This window comes from Pseudophryne corroboree, chromosome 5 (assembly GCF_028390025.1).
Source record: "Pseudophryne corroboree isolate aPseCor3 chromosome 5, aPseCor3.hap2, whole genome shotgun sequence".
NCBI classification, from domain to species: Eukaryota; Metazoa; Chordata; class Amphibia; order Anura; family Myobatrachidae; genus Pseudophryne; species Pseudophryne corroboree.
Window position 1 is genome coordinate 529,307,662 of NC_086448.1, and position 18,392 is coordinate 529,326,053.

Consider the following 18,392-nt stretch of genomic DNA (forward strand, 5'->3'; position numbering starts at 1 on the left):
CCTCCCACTATGACCCTCCTCCAAGCCTCAGTTAGGACACTGTGCCCGGACGAGCAGACATAATAAGGAAGGATTTAGAATCCCGGGTAAGACTCTTACCAGCCACACCAACCACACCGTACAACTCGTGATACTATATCCAGTTTGACAGTATGAAAACAACTGAGCCTCTCAACAGATGGCTCAACAATAACCCTTTAGTTAACAATAACTATTTACAAGTATTGCAGACAATCCGCACTTGGGATGGGCGCCCAGCATCCACTACGGACTACGAGAAATAGAATTACCGGTGAGTAAATTCTTATTTTCTCTAACGTCCTAGTGGATGCTGGGAACTCCGTAAGGACCATGGGGATTATACCAAAGCTCCCAAACGGGCGGGAGAGTGCGGATGACTCTGTAGCACCGAATGAGAGAACTCCAGGTCCTCCTCAGCCAGGGTATCAAATTTGTAGAATTTTGCAAACGTGTTTGCCCCTGACCAAGTAGCTGCTCGGCAAAGTTGTAAAGCCGAGACCCCTCGGGCAGCCGCCCAAGATGAGCCCACCTTCCTTGTGGAATGGGCATTGACAGATTTTGGCTGTGGTATGCCTGCCACAGAATGTGCAAGCTGAATTGTACTACAAATCCAGCGAGCAATAGACTGCTTAGAAGCAGGAGCACCCAGCTTGTTGGGTGCATACAGGATAAACAGCGAGTCAGAGTTTCTGACTCCAGCCGTCCTGGAAACATATTTTCAGGGCCCTGACAACGTCTAGCAACTTGGAGTCCTCCAATTCACTAGTAGCCGCCGGCACCACAATAGGCTGGTTCAGGTGAAACGCTGACACCACCTTAGGAAGAAATTGGGGACGAGTCCTCAATTCTGCCCTATCCATATGGAAAATCAGATAAGGGCTTTTACATGATAAAGCTGCCAATTCTGACACTCGCCTGGCTGAAGCCAAGGCCAATAACATGACCACTTTCCACGTGAGATATTTTAGATCCACGGTTTTTAGTGGCTCAAACCAATGTGATTTTAAGAAAACTCAACACCACGTTGAGATCCCCAGGTGCCACAGGGGGCACAAACGGGGGCTGAATATGCAGCACTCCTTTCACAATGTCTGAACTTCAGGTACTGAAGCTAATTCTTTTTGAAAGAAAATCGACAGAGCCGAGATCTGTACTGTAATGGAGCCTAGACTCAGGCCCATATTCACTCCTGCTTGCAGGAAATGTAGAAATCGACCTAGTGGAAATTCCTCTGTTGGGGCCTTTTTGGCCTCGCACCATGCAACATATTTCCGCCACATGCGGTGATAATGCTTTGCCGTAACATCTTTCCTAGCTTTAATAAGCGCAGGAATGACTTCTTCCGGAATACCCTTTTCCTTCAGGATCCGGCGCTCAATCGCCATGCCGTCAAACGCAGCCGCGGTAAGTCTTGGAACAGACAGGGCCCCTGCTGAAGCAGGTCCTGTCTGAGCGGCAGAGGCCATGGGTCCTCTGATATCATTTCCTGAAGTTCCGGGTACCAAGCCCTTCTTGGCCAATCCGGAACCACGAGTATCGTTCTTACTCCTCGCCATCTTATTATTCTCAGTACCTTTGGTATGAGAGGCAGAGTAGGGAACACATAAACCGACTGGTACACCCACGGTGTCACTAGAGCGTCCACAGCTATCGCCTGAGGGTCCCTTGACCTGGCGCAATATCTCTTTAGCTTTTTGTTGAGGCGGGACGCCATCATGTCCACCTGTGGCCCCTCCCAACGGTTTACCAACAGCAGGAAGACTTCTGGATGAAGTCCCCACTCTCTCGGGTGTAGGTCGTGTCTGCTGAGGAAGTCTGCTTCCCAGTTGTCCACTCCCGGAATGAACACTGCTGACAGTGCTAGTACGTGATTTTCCGCCCATCGGAGAATCCTTGTGGCTTCTGCCATTGCCATCCTGCTTCTTGTGCCGCCCTGTCGGGTCACATGGGCGACTGCCGTGATGTTGTCTGACTGTATCAGTACCGGATGGTTTTGAAGCAGGGGTCTTGCCTGACTTAGGGCATTGTAAATGGCCCTCAGTTCCAGAATTTATATGTAGGGAAGTCTCCTGACTTGACCATAGGCCCTGGAAGTTTCTTCCCTGTGTGACTGCTCCCCAGCCTTGAAGGCTGGCATCCGTGGTCACCAGGACCCAGTCCTGTATGCCGAAACTGCGGCCCTCTAGAAGATGAGCAACCTGCATCCACCACAGTAGAGACACCCTGGTCCTTGGAGACAGGGTTATCATTTGATGCATTTGAAGATGCGATCCCGACCACTTATCTAAGAGGTCTCACTGGAAGGTCCTCGCATGGAACCTGCCGAATGGAATTGCTTCGTATGAAGCCACCATTTTTCCCAGGACTCGTGTGCAACGATGCACCGATACCCTTTTTGGTTTTAGGAGGTCTCTGACTAGAGATGACAGCTCCTTGGCTTTCTCCTGCGGGAGAAACACTTTTTTCTGATCTGTGTCCAAAATCATCCCCAGGAACAGTAAGCGAGTGGAAGGAACCAGCTGTGACTTTGGAATGTTCAGAATCCAGCCATGCTGTTGTAGCACCTCCTGAGATAGTGCTACTCCGACCAGTAACTGCTCCCTGGACCTTGCCTTTATAAGGAGATCGTCCAAGTATGGGATAAATAAAAACTCCCTTTTTTTTTTTTTTTTTTTTTTTTGAAGGAGTATCATCATTTCTGCCATTACCTTGGTAAACACCCTCGGTGCCGTGGACAGTCCAAACGGTAGTGTCTGGAATTGGTAATGGCAATCCTGTACCACAATCTGAGGTACTCCTGGTGAGGAAGGTAAATAGGGACATGCAGGTAAGCATCCTTGATGTCCAGGGATACCATGTAATCCCCCTCGTCCAGGCTTGCAATAACCGCCCTGAGCGATTCCATCTTGAACTTTGTTATGTAAGTGTTCAAGGATTTCCATTTTAAAATGGGTCTCACCGAACCGGCTGGTTTCGGTACCACAAATAGTGTGGAATAGTAACCCCGTCCTTGTTGAAGTAGGGGCACCTTGACTATCACCTGCTGGGAATACAGCTTGTGAATTGCCTCTAGCACAGCCTCCCTGCCTGAGGGAGTTGTCGGCAAGGCAGATTTGAGTAAACGGCGGGGGGGAGACGCCTCGACTTCCAGCTTGTACCCCTGAGATACTACTTGAAGGATCCAGGGATCCACCTGTGAGCGAGCCCACTGATCGCTGAAATTTTTGAGGCGGCCCCCCACCGTACCTGGCTACGCCTGTGGAGCCCCCGCGTCATGTGGTGGACTCAGAGGAAGCAGGGGAAGAATTTTGATTCTGGGAACTGGCTGCTGGTGCAGCTTTTTTCCTCTTCCCTCGTTTGACCCGCCTGCTTTTTTGAAGCCGAAAGGACTGTACCTGATAATACAGTGCGTTTCTTAGGCTGTGAGGAAACCTGAGGTAAAATATTTTCATCCCAGCTGTTGCTGTGGATACGAGGTCCCAGAGACCATCCCCAACCAATTCCTCACCCTTATAAGGCTCTATGTGCCTTTTAAAGTCAGCATCACCTGTCCAGTGTCGGGTCTCCAATACCCTCCTGACAGAATGGACATTGCAATAATTCAGGATGCCAGCCGGCAAAATATTCCTCTGTGCATCCCTCATATATAAGACGACGTCTTATGTTTGCAAAATAGTATCCCTGTTTGAAAGGGGTACAGACCCCGCTGCAGCAGTCTGCAGGTCTCAGTCTAGTACCTGAGTGTGTAATTACAGACTTCAGGATAGCCTCCTGCTATTTATCAGCAGGTACCTTCAAAGTGGCCGTATCCTAAGACGGCAGTGCCACCTTGACAAACGTGTGAGCGCCTTATCCACCCTAGGGGATATCTCCCAGTGTAACTTATCCTCTGGCGGGAAAGGGTACGCCATCAGTAACTTGTTAGAAATTACCAGTTTCTTATCGGGGAAACCCACGCTTTTTCACACTTCATTCACTCATTTGATGGGGGAACAAAACACTGCCTGCTTTTTCTCCCCACACATAAAACCCTTTGTTGTTAGTGGTACTTGGGTTAATGTCAGAAATGTGTAACACATTTTATATTGCCGGGATCATGTAACGGATGTTCCTAGTGGATTGTGTATATGTCTCAACCTCGTCGACACTGGAGTCAGACTCCGTGTCGACATCTGTGTCTGCCATCTGAGGGAGCGTTGATGGCCTTTGAGACGTCTGGGCAGGCGCGGGCTGAGAAGCCGGCTGTCCCATAGCTGTTACGTCATCCAGCCTTTTATGTAAGGATTTGACACTGTCGGTTAATACCTTCCACCTATCCATCCACTCTGGTGTCGGCCCACAGGGGCGACATCTCATTTATCGGCATCTGCTCCACCTCCACATAAGTCTCCTCATCAAACATGTCGACACAGCCGTACCGACACACCGCACACACACACAAGGAATGCTCCAATGAGGACAGGACCCACAAAAGCCCTTTGGGGGGACAGAGTGAGAGTATGCCAGCACACACCAGAGCGCTATATAATGCAGGGACTAACTGAGTTATGTCCCCTATAGCTGCTTTTATATAATTTATACTGCCCTAAATTTAGTGCCCCCCCTCTCTGTTTTAACCCTGTTCTGTAGTGTAGACTGCAGGGGAGAGCCAGGGAGCTTCCCTCCAACGGAGCTGTGAGGGAAAAATGGCGCCAGTGTGCTGAGGAGATAGGCTCCGCCCCTTTTTCGCTGACTTTTCTCCCGCATTTTTATGGAATCTGGCAGGGGTTAATATACATCCATATAGCCCTGGGGGTTATATGTGATGTATTTTTGCCAGCCAAGGTGTTTATATTGCTGCTCAGGGCGCCCCCCCCCAGCGCCCTGCACCCTCAGTGACCGGAGTGTGTGGTGTGCATGAGGACCAATGGCGCACAGCTGCAGTGCTGTGCGCTACCTTGGTGAAGACTGATGTCTTCTGCCGCCGTTTTTCCGGACCTCTTCTTGCTTCTGGCTCTGTAAGGGGGACGGCGGCGCGGCTCCGGGACCGAACACCAAGGACTGGGCCTGCGGTCGATCCCTCTGGAGCTAATGGTGTCCAGTAGCCTAAGAAGCCCAATCCGGCTGCAAGCAGGCGAGTTCGCTTCTTCTCCCCTTAGTCCCTCGCTGCAGTGAGCCTGTTGCCAGCAGGTCTCACTGAAAATAAAAAACCTAAATCTATACTTTCTTTCTAAGGGCTCAGGAGAGCCCCTAGTGTGCATCCAACCTCAGCCGGGCACAAGATCTAACTGAGGCTTGGAGGAGGGTCATAGTGGGAGGAGCCAGTGCACACCAGGTAGTCATAAATCTTTCTAGAGTGCCCAGCCTCCTTCGGAGCCCGCTATCCCCATGGTCCTTACGGAGTTCCCAGCATCCACTAGGACGTTAGAGAAAATGTGAATAAGGTTGCACTACTGTGTGGCGTAATTTGAATTGTGGGTACTATTGTCTGGCCATGCCCCTTTCAAAAAGAACACACCCCTTTTTGGGCTGCGCACCGAATGTGCGCACTGTTCCTATTTAAAATATAGGGGGTAGGAGCACCAAAATGAGGACTGCTATGAGTGAGGGGTGATGGTGCTGGGAAAGGGGTGCAGGGTCAGAGGCGGAACTAGCGGTGATGCTAGGGGGCACCGGCCAAAATCTTGCCTAGGGCATCATATTGGTTAGGGCCACCTCTGGAGGTGACATGCATTAGAAGAGCGAAGAGGACGGGCAGTAGTAGGAGATAAGGTCAGAGATGTAAATGGGAGAGGAGTAGGTCAGGGCTTTGTAGGAGAGTATGAGAAGCTTGAAATGGATTCTGAAGGGGAAAGGGAGCCAGTGAAGGGCCTGAAAGAGAGGGGAGGTGCATGCAGTATGTTTGGTGAGGAAGATGAGCCAGGCAGCAGCATTGAGGATAGATTACAGTGGAGAGAGGCATTTGTCAGGGATGCCAGATAGGAGAAGAATACAGTAGTCCAGTCTGGAGATGACCAGTGAGTTGATAAGGGTTTTAGTGGTATCCTGAATGAGAAAGGGTCTGATCCTGGAAATATTTTTGAGATAAAAATTACAGGTTTGAGAGAGGTGCTAAATGTGTGGTTTGAAGGAGAGGGAGGAGTCAAGGATTACTCCAAGACAGCGCAAAATCACTTTATCCTCATAAAAGGACTTCATTTTTACACATTCCCAGAAGTTGCAGAGATATGGCCTCAATTTATAAGTGGATGAAGAGTAGTTTTGTGCACATTTCACAACTAATTAAATGAAAGGTAAAATAAACAATAAAAAATATATCAAAAGTATAGTTCCAATGTCCCTTTAATATTATTTGTAACTTAAAAAAAAATAATGTTTTTCATGTAGTATTTTAGAAAATAATAAGATTTTACTCACCGGTAAATCTATTTCTCGTAGTCCGTAGTGGATGCTGGGACTCCGTAAGGACCATGGGGAATAGCGGCTCCGCAGGAGACTGGGCACAACTAAAGAAAGCTTTAGGACTACCTGGTGTGCACTGGCTCCTCCCACTATGACCCTCCTCCAGACCTCAGTTAGGATACTGTGCCCGGAAGAGCTGACACAATAAGGAAAGATTTTGAATCCCGGGTAAGACTCATACCAGCCACACCAATCCGTATAACTCGTGATACTATACCCAGTTAACAGTATGAAATATAACTGAGCCTCTCAACAGATGGCTCAACAATAACCCTTTAGTTAAACAATAACTATATACAAGTATTGCAGACAATCCGCACTTGGGATGGGCGCCCAGCATCCACTACGGACTACGAGAAATAGATTTACCGGTGAGTAAAATCTTATTTTCTCTGACGTCCTAAGTGGATGCTGGGACTCCGTAAGGACCATGGGGATTATACCAAAGCTCCCAAACGGGCGGGAGAGTGCGGATGACTCTGCAGCACCGAATGGGCAAACTCTAGGTCCTCCTCAGCCAGGGTGTCAAACTTGTAGAATTTAGCAAATGTGTTTGACCCCGACCAAGTAGCTGCTCGGCAAAGTTGTAAAGCCGAGACCCCTCGGGCCGCCGCCCAAGAAGAGCCCACCTTCCTTGTGGAATGCGCTTTCACTGATTTAGGATGCGGCAGTCCAGCCGCAGAATGTGCAAGCTGAATCGTACTACAGATCCAGCGAGCAATAGTCTGCTTTGAAGCAGGAGCACCCAGTTTGTTGGGTGCATACAGGATAAATAGCGAGTCAGTTTTCCTGACACTAGCCGTCCTGGAAACATAAATTTTCAGGGCCCTGACTACGTCCAACAACTAGGAAGCCTCCAAGTCTTTAGTAGCCGCAGGCACCACGATAGGTTGGTTCAAATGAAAGGCCGATACCACCTTAGGGAGAAACTGGGGACGAGTCCTCAATTCTGCCCTATCCATATGGAAAATCAGATAAGGGCTTTTACATGACAAAGCCGCCAATTCTGACACACGCCTGGCCGAAGCCAAGGCCAACAGCATGACCACTTTCCACGCGAGATATTTTAATTCCACGGTTTTAAGTGGCTCAAACCAATGTGACTTTAAGAAATCCAACACCACGTTGAGATCCCAAGGTGTCACTGGAGGCACAAAAGGGGGCTGAATATGCAGCACTCCCTTAACAAAAGTCTGAACTTCAGGTAGTGAAGCCAGTTCTCTCTGGAAGAAAATCGATAGAGCCGAAATCTGGACCTCAATGGAACCCAATTTTAGGCCCATAGTCACCCCTGACTGTAGGAAGTGCAGAAAACGGCCCAGCTGAAATTCCTCCGTTGGGGCCTTCCTGGCCTCACACCACGCAACATATTTTCGCCAAATGCGGTGATAATGGTTTGCGGTCACTTCTTTTCTAGCTTTAATCAGCGTAGGAATGACTTCCTCCGGAATGCCCTTTTCCTTCAGGATCCGGTGTTCAACCGCCATGCCGTCAAGCGCAGCCGCGGTAAGTCCTGGAACAGACAGGGCCCCTGCTGCAGCAGGTCCTGTCTGAGCGGCAGAGGCCATGGGTCCTCTGAGATCATTTCTTGAAGTTCCGGGTACCAAGCTCTTCTTGGCCAATCCGGAACAATGAGTATAGTTCTTACTCCTCTTCTCCTTATTATCCTCAGTACCTTGGGTATGAGAGGAAGAGGAGGGAACACATAAACCGACCGGTACACCCACGGTGTCACTAGAGCGTCCACAGCTATCGCCTGAGGGTCTCTTGACCTGGCGCAATATCTTTCTAGCTTTTTGTTTAGGCGGGACGCCATCATGTCCACCTGTGGCCTTTCCCAACGGTTTACAATCAGTTGGAAGACTTCTGGATGAAGTCCCCACTCTCCCAGGTGGAGATCGTGCCTGCTGAGGAAGTCTGCTTCCCAGTTGTCCACTCCCGGAATGAACACTGCTGACAGTGCTAACACGTGATTTTCCGCCCATCGGAGTATCCTTGTGGCTTCTGCCATCACCGTCCTGCTTCTTGTGCCGCCCTGTCGGTTTACATGGGCGACTGCCGTGATGTTGTCTGACTGGATCAGTACCGGCTGGTTTTGAAGCAGGGGTTTTGCCTGACTTAGGGCATTGAAAATGGCCCTCAGTTCCAGAATATTTATGTGTAGGGAAGTCTCCTGACTTGACCATAGTCCTTGGAAGTTTCTTCCCTGTGTGACTGCCCCCCAGCCTCGAAGGCTGGCATCCGTGGTCACCAGGACCCAGTCCTGTATGCCGAATCTGCGGCCCTCTTGAAGATAAGCACTCTGCAGCCACCACAGCAGAGACACCCTGGTCCTTGGAGACAGGGTTATCAGCCGATGCATCTGAAGATGCGATCCGGACCACTTGTCCAACAGGTCCCACTGAAAAGTCCTTGCATGGAACCTGCCGAATGGAATTGCTTCGTAGGAAGCTACCATTTTTCCCAGGACTCGCGTGCAGTGATGCACCGACACCTGTTTTGGTTTTAGGAGGCCTCTGACTAGAGATGACAGCTCCTTGGCCTTCTCCTCCGGGAGAAACACTTTTTTCTGTTCTGTGTCCAGAACCATCCCCAGGAACAGTAGACGTGTCGTAGGGACCAGCTGTGACTTTGGAATATTTAGAATCCAACCGTGCTGTTGTAGCACCTCCCGAGATAGTGCTACCCCGACCAACAACTGCTCCCTGGACCTCGCCTTTATCAGGAGATCGTCCAAGTACGGGATAATTAAAACTCACTTTTTTCGAAGGAGTATCATCATTTCGGCCATTACCTTGGTAAATACTCTCGGTGCCGTGGACAGACCAAACGGCAACGTCTGGAATTGGTAATGACAATCCTGTACCACAAATCTGAGGTACTCCTGGTGAGGATGGTAAATGGGGACATGCAGGTAAGCATCCTTGATGTCCAGTGATACCATGTAATCCCCCTTGTCCAGGCTTGCAATAACCGCCCTGAGCGATTCTATCTTGAACTTGAATTTTTTTATATATGTGTTCAAGGATTTCAAATTTAAAATGGGTCTCACCGAACCGTCCGGTTTCGGTACCACAAACATTGTGGAATAGTAACCCCGTCCTTGTTGAAGGAGGGGCACCTTGACTATCACCTGCTGGGAATACAGCTTGTGAATTGCCTCTAACACAGCCTCCCTTTCTGAAGGAGTCGTTGGTAAGGCAGATTTGAGGAAACAGCAGGGGGGGAGGGGGGGGGGGGGTAACGAATCGAATTCCAGCTTGTACCACTGAGATACTACTTGAAGGATCCAGGGATCCACCCGTGAGCGAGCCCACTGATTGCTGAAGTTTTTGAGACGGGCCCCCACCGTACCTGGCTCCGCCTGTGGAGCCCCAGCGTCATGCGGTGGACTTGGATGAAGCGGGGGAGGACTTTTGCTCCTGGGAACTGGCTGTATGCTGCAGCTTTTTCCCTCTACCTCTGCCTCTGGGCAGAAAGGACGCGCCTTTAACCCGCTTGCCCTTATGGGGCCGAAAGGACTGTACCTGATAATATGGTGCTTTCTTTGGCTGTGAGGGAACATGGGGTAAAAATGCTGACTTCCCAGCTGTTGCTGTGGAAACGAGGTCCGAGAGACCATCCCCGAACAACTCCTCACCCTTATAAGGCAAAACTTCCATGTACCTTTTAGAATCTGCATCACCTGTCCACTGCCGAGTCCATAACCCTCTCCTGGCAGAAATGGACATTGCACTTATTTTAGATGCCAGCCGGCAAATATCCCTCTGTGCATCTCTCATGTATAAGACTGCGTCTTTAATATGCTCCACGGTTAGCAATATAGTGTCCCTGTCTAGGGTATCAATATTTTCCGACAGGGAATCTGACCACGCAGCTGCAGCACTGCACATCCATGCTGAAGCAATAGCTGGTCTCAGTATAATACCTGTGTGTGTATATATACAGACTTCAGGATAGCCTCCTGCTTCCTATCAGCAGGCTCCTTTAGGGCGGCCGTATCCGGAGACGGTAGTGCCACCTTTTTTGACAAGCGTGTGAGCGCTTTATCCACCCTAGGGGATGTTTCCCAACGTGACCTATCCTCTGGCGGGAAAGGGTACGTCATTAGTAACCTTTTAGAAATTACCAGTTTCTTATCGGGGGAAGCCCACGCTTCTTCACACACTTCATTTAATTCCTCAGATGGAGGAAAAACTACTGGTAGTTTTCTCTCTCCAAACAGAATACCCTTTTTTGTGGTTCCTGGGGTAACATCAGAAATGTGCAACACATTTTTCATTGCCTCGATCATGTAACGTGTGGTCCTATTGGAAGTTACATTAGTCTCATCGTCGTCGACACTGGAGTCAGTATCCGTGTCGACATCTGTGTCTGCCATCTGAGGTAGCGGGCGTTTTAGAGCCCCTGATGGCTTTTGAGACGCCTGGGCAGGCACAGGCTGAGAAGCCGGCTGTCCCATATTTGGTATGTCGTCAAACCTTTTATGTAAGGAGTCGACACGGTCGCGTAATTCCTTCCACATAACCATCCACTCAGGTGTCGACCCCGCAGGGGGTGACATCACATTTATCGGCATCTGCTCCGCCTCCACATAAGCCTCCTCCTCAAACATGTCGACACAGCCGTACCGACACACCGCACACACACAGGGAATGCTCTGACAGAGGACAGGACCCCACAAAGCCCTTTGGGGAGACAGAGAGAGAGTATGCCAGCACACACCAGAGCGCTATATAACACAGGGATGAACACTATAACTGAGTGATTTTCCCTTATAGCTGCTTATATATATACTGCTGCGCCTAAATTTAGTGCCCCCCCTCTCTTTTTTACCCTTTGTAGTCATGAAACTGCAGGGGAGAGCCTGGGAGCGATCCTTCCAGCGGAGCTGTGAGGGAAAAATGGCGCCAGTGTGCTGAGGGAGATAGCCCCGCCCCTTTTTCGGCTGACTTTCTCACGCTTTTTTTATGGATCCTGGCAGGGGTATTTTTCACATATATAGCCTCTAGGACTATATATTGTGATTATTTTGCCAGCCAAGGTGTTAATATTGCTGCTCAGGGCGCCCCCCCCCCCAGCGCCCTGCACCCATCAGTGACCGGAGTGTGAGGTGTGCATGAGGAGCAATGGCGCACAGCTGCAGTGCTGTGCGCTACCTTGTTGAAGACCGAAGTCTTCTGCCGCCGATTTTCAGAACCATCTTCATGCTTCTGGCTCTGTAAGGGGGACGGCGGCGCGGCTCCGGGAACGGACGATTGAGGTCGGGTCCTGTGTTCGATCCCTCTGGAGCTAATGGTGTCCAGTAGCCTTAGAAGCCCAAACTAGCTGCAAGCAGGTAGGTTCGCTTCTTCTCCCCTTAGTCCCTCGTAGCAGTGAGTCTGTTGCCAGCAGATCTCACTGAAAATAAAAAACCTAAAATATACTTTCTTTTCTAGGAGCTCAGGAGAGCCCCTAGTGTGCATCCAGCTCAGCCGGGCACAAGATACTAACTGAGGTCTGGAGGAGGGTCATAGTGGGAGGAGCCAGTGCACACCAGGTAGTCCTAAAGCTTTCTTTAGTTGTGCCCAGTGTCCTGCGGAGCCGCTATTCCCCATGGTCCTTACGGAGTCCCAGCATCCACTTAGGACGTCAGAGAAAATAGAAATTTAAATTAAAGGCGGCCATGGTCCTAAAGTTCTAGCAATCTGAACTTTGAGGTACCATGTTTACAACGGTATCCGTTCACATGGTCGACCATGTTATGGTCGACAGTCATTAGGTCGACCACTATTGGTCGACATTGACATGGTCGACATGGACACATGGTCGACACATGAAAATGGTCGACACATGAAAAGGTCGACATGAGTTTTTTAACTTTTTTTTTCTTTTGGGGAACTTTTCCATACTTTACGATCCATATGGACTACGATTGGAACGGTAAAGTGTGCCGAGCGAAGCGGTAGCGGAGCGAAAGCACCATGCCCGAAGCATGGCGAGCAAAGCGAGCCATGCGAGGGGACGCGGTGTACTAATTGGGGTTCCCAGTCACTTTACGCAAAAAACGACACCAAAAAAACTAAAAAAAAACTCATGTTGACCTTTTCATATGTCGACCATTTTCATGTGTCGACCATGTGTCCATGTCAATGTCGACCAATAGTGGTCGACCTAATGACTGTCGACCATAACATGGTCGACCATTCATACCGGAACCGTTTACAACTTCCCACCACGCTTATTTCTGTCTAGAGCTCTAGAACCACCATAGAGTTTAGAACATTTCCATGTACAGTATTAACTATCAAATGTGGTTGCACATGTACACAGCAAGTGTTAGGCAGTCACAAAATTAAAAAAAAAATCTGGCACAACTATAAACAGATGTCACTCCACTTTGTAAATAAGGCTCAAGGATTAGCTCATAAACAAAATACTTGTTGCCATGGTGAGAGGTCCTCTTTAGAACTACATGTGACTGACAGACTGTATAGTGACATCACACGGGCAAGAAGAAGCAATTAGTGGGATTAGATCAGGAAACCCAGTTTAAAGAATATTTGTCGTTAAAGGATGTTTTTACAGCATTTCTACTCACTTGTAAAGACATCAAACTTCACTGTAAATGAGTATCTTCCTTCCAACTCTTGACCTTATAATATTACATTTACGCTACTAAATAATATTTGTATCTTCTTTGTACAGTTTCTGTTACAAATACAAAATGTACCAATTGTAGTGATGTTTCTACAAAAAAAAGAAATATAAATAAATATACAGTTGGAATGTAAATAAAAAAATAAATAAGGAAACCAAGTGTCATAACACTGATTTGAACTAGTGATGAGCGGATTCGGTAATTTGAACAGACAAATTGACAATTCTGGCCTTTTAGTGCCATTTTTATGCTCAGAACAGTTTTGTCTAGATTCAAAACTGTAATGCCTATTTCCCTATAGATTGTAAGCTTGCGAGCAGGTCCTTCCTATCGCTATGTCTGTCTGTTTTTACCCAGTTTTGTTCTATTACTGTCGTTCTAATTGTGAAGTGCAACGGAATATGCTGCGCTATATAAGAAACTGTGTTAATAAATAAATTCATTAAAATGATAAATATTTATTATATGCAGATTAATTCCCTCTATGTCCAGTTACCGTGGCTAATGATCGATGGTTATTATTTTATTTATTCATTTATTAACAGTTTCTTATATAGCGCAGCAAATTCCGTTGCGCTTTATAATTGGAAATAACAATGATATAACAAACTGGGTGATAACAAACAGTTATCATCGCAGTATCCAATTAGAGACCATTTTTATGGGCCGAAATTGGACCCGTGATCGTGCGATTACACATGGAACGGGGATAAGTCCCTATCCCATGTGTTACCGCGGCTCCAGCAGGACACTTGTAGTGGTTTATGCTTCAATGCCGGCATCGGGGGGAGGGTCGCACCACATAGGGGTAATTGGATAGCCCCCGGTAATACAATTACCCGAAGCCATTGACCGCAGGTAATTGGTATACCCCCTATATATAGTAATTTATCAAATTGCTACTTCCCTATTATTATTATTATTATTATTTGGTTAAGTGCAGTTGTAGGAAGTATGGAGTAGAGTATAGTGATAAGCTGGGTACAGACTAGGTGATATTTTAAACGATATCGCTCATCGTGACCCTTCTGAGTGATATCATTTGTAATATTGTCCAGTGTGTACGCACTATTTTGTTAAAGATGTGCGCTCCCACAGGTCGCTGGCGAGGTCTTCTGTCATCTGTACATGCAGGTCAATATGGGCTATGTCGTTAATGATAAAGTGCGTATCGTCCAGTCTGCATACTACAAACGATGAACGTCCCCCATGAAATTCCTACCCAGTAGCTTAAAAACCCTAGTATCGGATGACTCCTGTATATCATTGTTCGTTTGTAAAAATCGCTCAGTGTGTAAGCTCAATATCTGTTGTGCGGGACTCTGGGAAGTTCAAGGGATATCGCTCACAGGGCATGTCAGCCAGTGTGTACCCCGTTTAAGTATATACTGTAGCTTGTAAACTTGCAAGCAGGGCCCTCTTACCTTTATGTAACCGCGGGGTTTGCATCTAAATCTCCCGGTTTAACATCCAGAGCAATTCAATTAACCAATTTCCCCTGTGTGTTAACCCACAGATTCCAGGTTCAGTGCCTGGAATCTATGGATTACCCAATGCAGTAAGCCCCAGAGGGTGCATTTAATGTGGATTCTTCTGCAAGGAAAAATCCACGTTATGTGCACCCTCTAGGTCTAGGGTTTAGAGCACAGGGTAGCGGTATTAACTAAAAAGCTCAAAACAGAACTTTAGATGCACAGTAAGCCCCACAGCTAATTGAATCTGCCCCCTTGTCAGTTATTAACCAGTCTTATTTGATTACTGTATTGTTCTCAATCATAAAGCACGAAGAGTACATGAGCTATGTAATAAATGCTTATAATAATTAGTGTACCATGGTCGCATTATAATCCAGGCAACCTAAAACGCTCAGCTGCTGCCAGGGTATAACAGGACTTTCAGCTTCACACCCACAGAGACACAACCAGTTTACCTCTGATTTATTTCCTTTAAACACCAGTAATGTAGCCAACTCAAACACCTAGCTGCAGGCGAGTACAGGGAAATGGCCTGCCTTCCTTCTGCCTCATATTTAAAAAGAGCATTTAAAAAGAAACAGTTGTCACAAATAGGACACGTTCAATAAAACAGCTATCTACGTCTACACGTCTTTGTTGTATATTGCCTATTGCCGGGAATACACACATACACAGACAGAGGAGGCACAGTATATCAGTATAGTATGGCAGCACGCACAGGGTCTCACCTGTCCCTAGTATCGGGGTCTCTGTCTGTCTGTCGCCTGTGTTGATGCCAGGTCACATGACCGACTCCCCGGCTGTATGAGATGTGCGGCGTGTGTGAGACTCGTCTCTGTGGTAACAGCGCTCAGTGCGGGATGGGAGGGGCTACGCACCTGATGACGTCGAGCGTGAGCGGTGTGAGTTCCCGGTGCTGGCCTGGCCTCCCGTGCTGTGATATCAATGAGTCGTTGCCAATTCAGCTTATAACAAGCGGAATTGGGCTTGTTTTTTCTTCTGGTTGCTTATTTTTTTGGGTGGTTGCTTGTTGCTTGTTTTTGGGCTTATAATTTTTTTTGCTGCTTGTTTTTGGGCTTCTTTTGTTTTTAGGTATCACTGACACCAACTTTCAGAGATAATTAGTCTTTCATCCATATAACACAGATCCTCACACAGACATACTGTAGGTGAGACGTTGTGGATGAATAGAGTCTTAAAGAAATGATGATGAGTCATTCATTATGTCTATTGTTGCCGACTGCTGGTTGTGTGTATTCAGTAGGGCTAATTTGTTTTTAACGATTACAACAACAAAGACACTGACCAAACACACAACAGTGAAGCAATTCAGGACCACTTTATGTGGTATTATTTATGTCAGATATGGTTTAAGACGCTTGGGTATTTGTTGCAAGCATTTTAAACCAACTACCAATATGCTTCAGCGCTTCGGGATTCGGTGAAAGCCGGACCGGACCAAGTTCCGGAACGCCGGACGAGACCCGCTCGCTGCAGCGACCCCTGTCGCTGAGGAGCTTTGTAGGCGCGTGTCCGTGCGGGGGGCGTGTACCTAACAGGCAGTCAGCGGGGAGAAGGGGAGCGAGAGCTTAGAGCCGGCTTCCCTCACGAAGCTGCGGCTGCTGCTCCCTTGAGACTGTCAGCCCTGCACACACAGCGGACGGGTCCGTGCGCTGCTGTGTGCGGGGAGACATAACAGCCTCCTGCCCCGCTGCTGCTGTGCCCGCACAGAGGGAGAGAGGGAGGGGGGAGCAGCACAGGGTGATGCTGGTGCTGTGCTGCATACATATATACAGGGGGGGGGGCATGTATACTATACAATAAGGCATTATATATAATAAATAATGAATTGCCAGTTGAAGGTGTGGGAGGGGGCCACACAGGCACATATATATTTCTCTAACGTCCTAGTGGATGCTGGGAACTCCGTAAGGACCATGGGGAATAGCGGGCTCCGAAGGAGGCTGGGCACTCTAGAAAGATCTTAGACTACCTGGTGTGCACTGGCTCCTCCCACTATGACCCTCCTCCAAGCCTCAGTTAGATTTCGTGCCCGGCCGAGGTTGGATGCACACTAGGGGCTCTCCTGAGCTCTTAGAAAGTTATAGTCTTAGAATTTGTTATTTTCAGTGAGACCTGCTGGCAACAGGCTCACTGCAGCGAGGGACTAAGGGGAGAAGACGCGAACTCGCCTGCTTGCAGCCGGATTGGGCTTCTTAGGCTACTGGACACCATTAGCTCCAGAGGGATCGACCGCAGGCCCAGCCTTGATGTTCGGTCCCGGAGCCGCGCCGCCGTCCCCCTTACAGAGCCAGAAGCAAGAAGATGGTCCGGAAAATCGGCGGCATGAAGACATCCTGTCTTCACCAAGGTAGCGCACAGCACTGCAGCTGTGCGCCATTGCTCCTCATACACACTTCACACTCCGGTCACTGAGGGTGCAGGGCGCTGGGGGGGGGGCGCCCTGAGGCAGCAATAAAAACACCTTGGCTGGCTAAAATACCTCAATATATAGCCCCTGGGGCTATATATGAGGTAAATACCCCTGCCAGAATCCCATAAAAAGCGGGAGAATAGGCCGCGAAAAAGGGGCGGAGCCTATCTCCTCAGCACACTGGCGCCATTTTTCCCTCACAGCTCGGCTGGAAGGAAGCTCCCTGGCTCTTCCCTGCAATTCTACAGTACAGTAAGAGGGAAAAGAGAGGGGGGGCATTAAAATTGGCACTGTATACAGTATATTATATAAAAAGCAGCTATTAGGGACATAACTCAGTTAGTCCCTGTATATATATAGCGCTCTGGTGTGTGCTGGCATACTCTGTCCCCCCAAAGGGCTTTTGTGGGTCCTGTCCTCTATTTGAGCATTCCCTGTGTGTGTGGAGTGTGTCGGTACGGCTGTGTCGACATGTTTGAGGAGGATAATGATGTGGAGGGGGAGCAGATGCCTTTAGCAGGGATGTCACCCCCTGGGGGTCAGACACCTGAGTGGATGGTATTATGGCAGGAAATGAGTGCACGTATAGACTCCTTACATAAAAAATTTGATGACATGCCGACTGTGGGACAGCCGAGTCTTCAGCTCGTGCCTGTCCAGGTGTTTCAAAAGTCATCAGGGGCTCTGAAACGCCCGTTATCTCAGGTGGCACAAGTAGATGTCGACACGGATACTGACACCAGTGTCGACGACGATGAGTCAAATTTAATGCCCGTTAAGGCCATTCACTGCATGATTGAGGCAATGAAAGAGGTGTTAAATATTTCTGATTTACATCCAGGTACCACAAAAAAGGGTATTATGTTTGGGGAGAAAAAACTACCTGTAGTTTTTCCCCCGTCAGATGAATTAAATGAAGTGTGTGAAGAAGCGTGGGCTTCCCCTGATAAGAAATTGGTAATTCCTAAGAAGCTACTAATGGCGTTCCCTTTCCCGCCAGAGGATAGGTTACGTTGGGAAACACCCCCGAGGGTGGATAAAGCGCTCACACGTTTGTCTAAAAAGGTGGCACTACCGTCCCAGGATACGGCCGCCCTTAAGGAACCTGCTGATAGAAAGCAGGAGGCGATCCTGAAGTCTGTATATACACACTCAGGCATTATACTCAGACCAGCTATTGCGTCAGCATGGATGTGCAGTGCTGCCGCTGCGTGGTCAGATAAACTGTCAGAAAATATTGACACGTTAGACAGAGACACGATCCTGCTAACAATTGACCATATAAAAGACTCAGTCTTATACATGAGAGATGCACAGAGGGAAATCTGCCGGCTGGCATCTAAAATAAGTGCATTATCTATCTCTGCTAGGAGATGCTTAT

General features: G+C 48.3%; 1 protein-coding gene across 7 annotated transcripts in view; it reads right to left on the reverse strand.

Moving 5' to 3' along the window:
- MAK (male germ cell associated kinase) overlaps nucleotides 1-15,502 on the reverse strand; it is a 175,670-nt gene extending 160,168 nt beyond the window's left edge. For 4 of the 7 annotated variants that reach the window (XM_063923148.1, XM_063923141.1, XM_063923147.1 and 1 more), the window contains exons 1-2: nucleotides 15,306-15,502; nucleotides 13,043-13,191 (exon numbers count right to left, since the gene is read on the reverse strand). The gene's annotated coding sequence lies outside the window, so the exon portion shown is untranslated. Of the gene's footprint in view, nucleotides 1-13,042; nucleotides 13,192-15,295 lie in introns of all 7 variants that reach the window. The other 3 variants (XM_063923142.1, XM_063923144.1, XM_063923145.1) reach the window with 2 other exon arrangements.
- Between the last annotated feature and the right edge of the window lie 2,890 nt (nucleotides 15,503-18,392).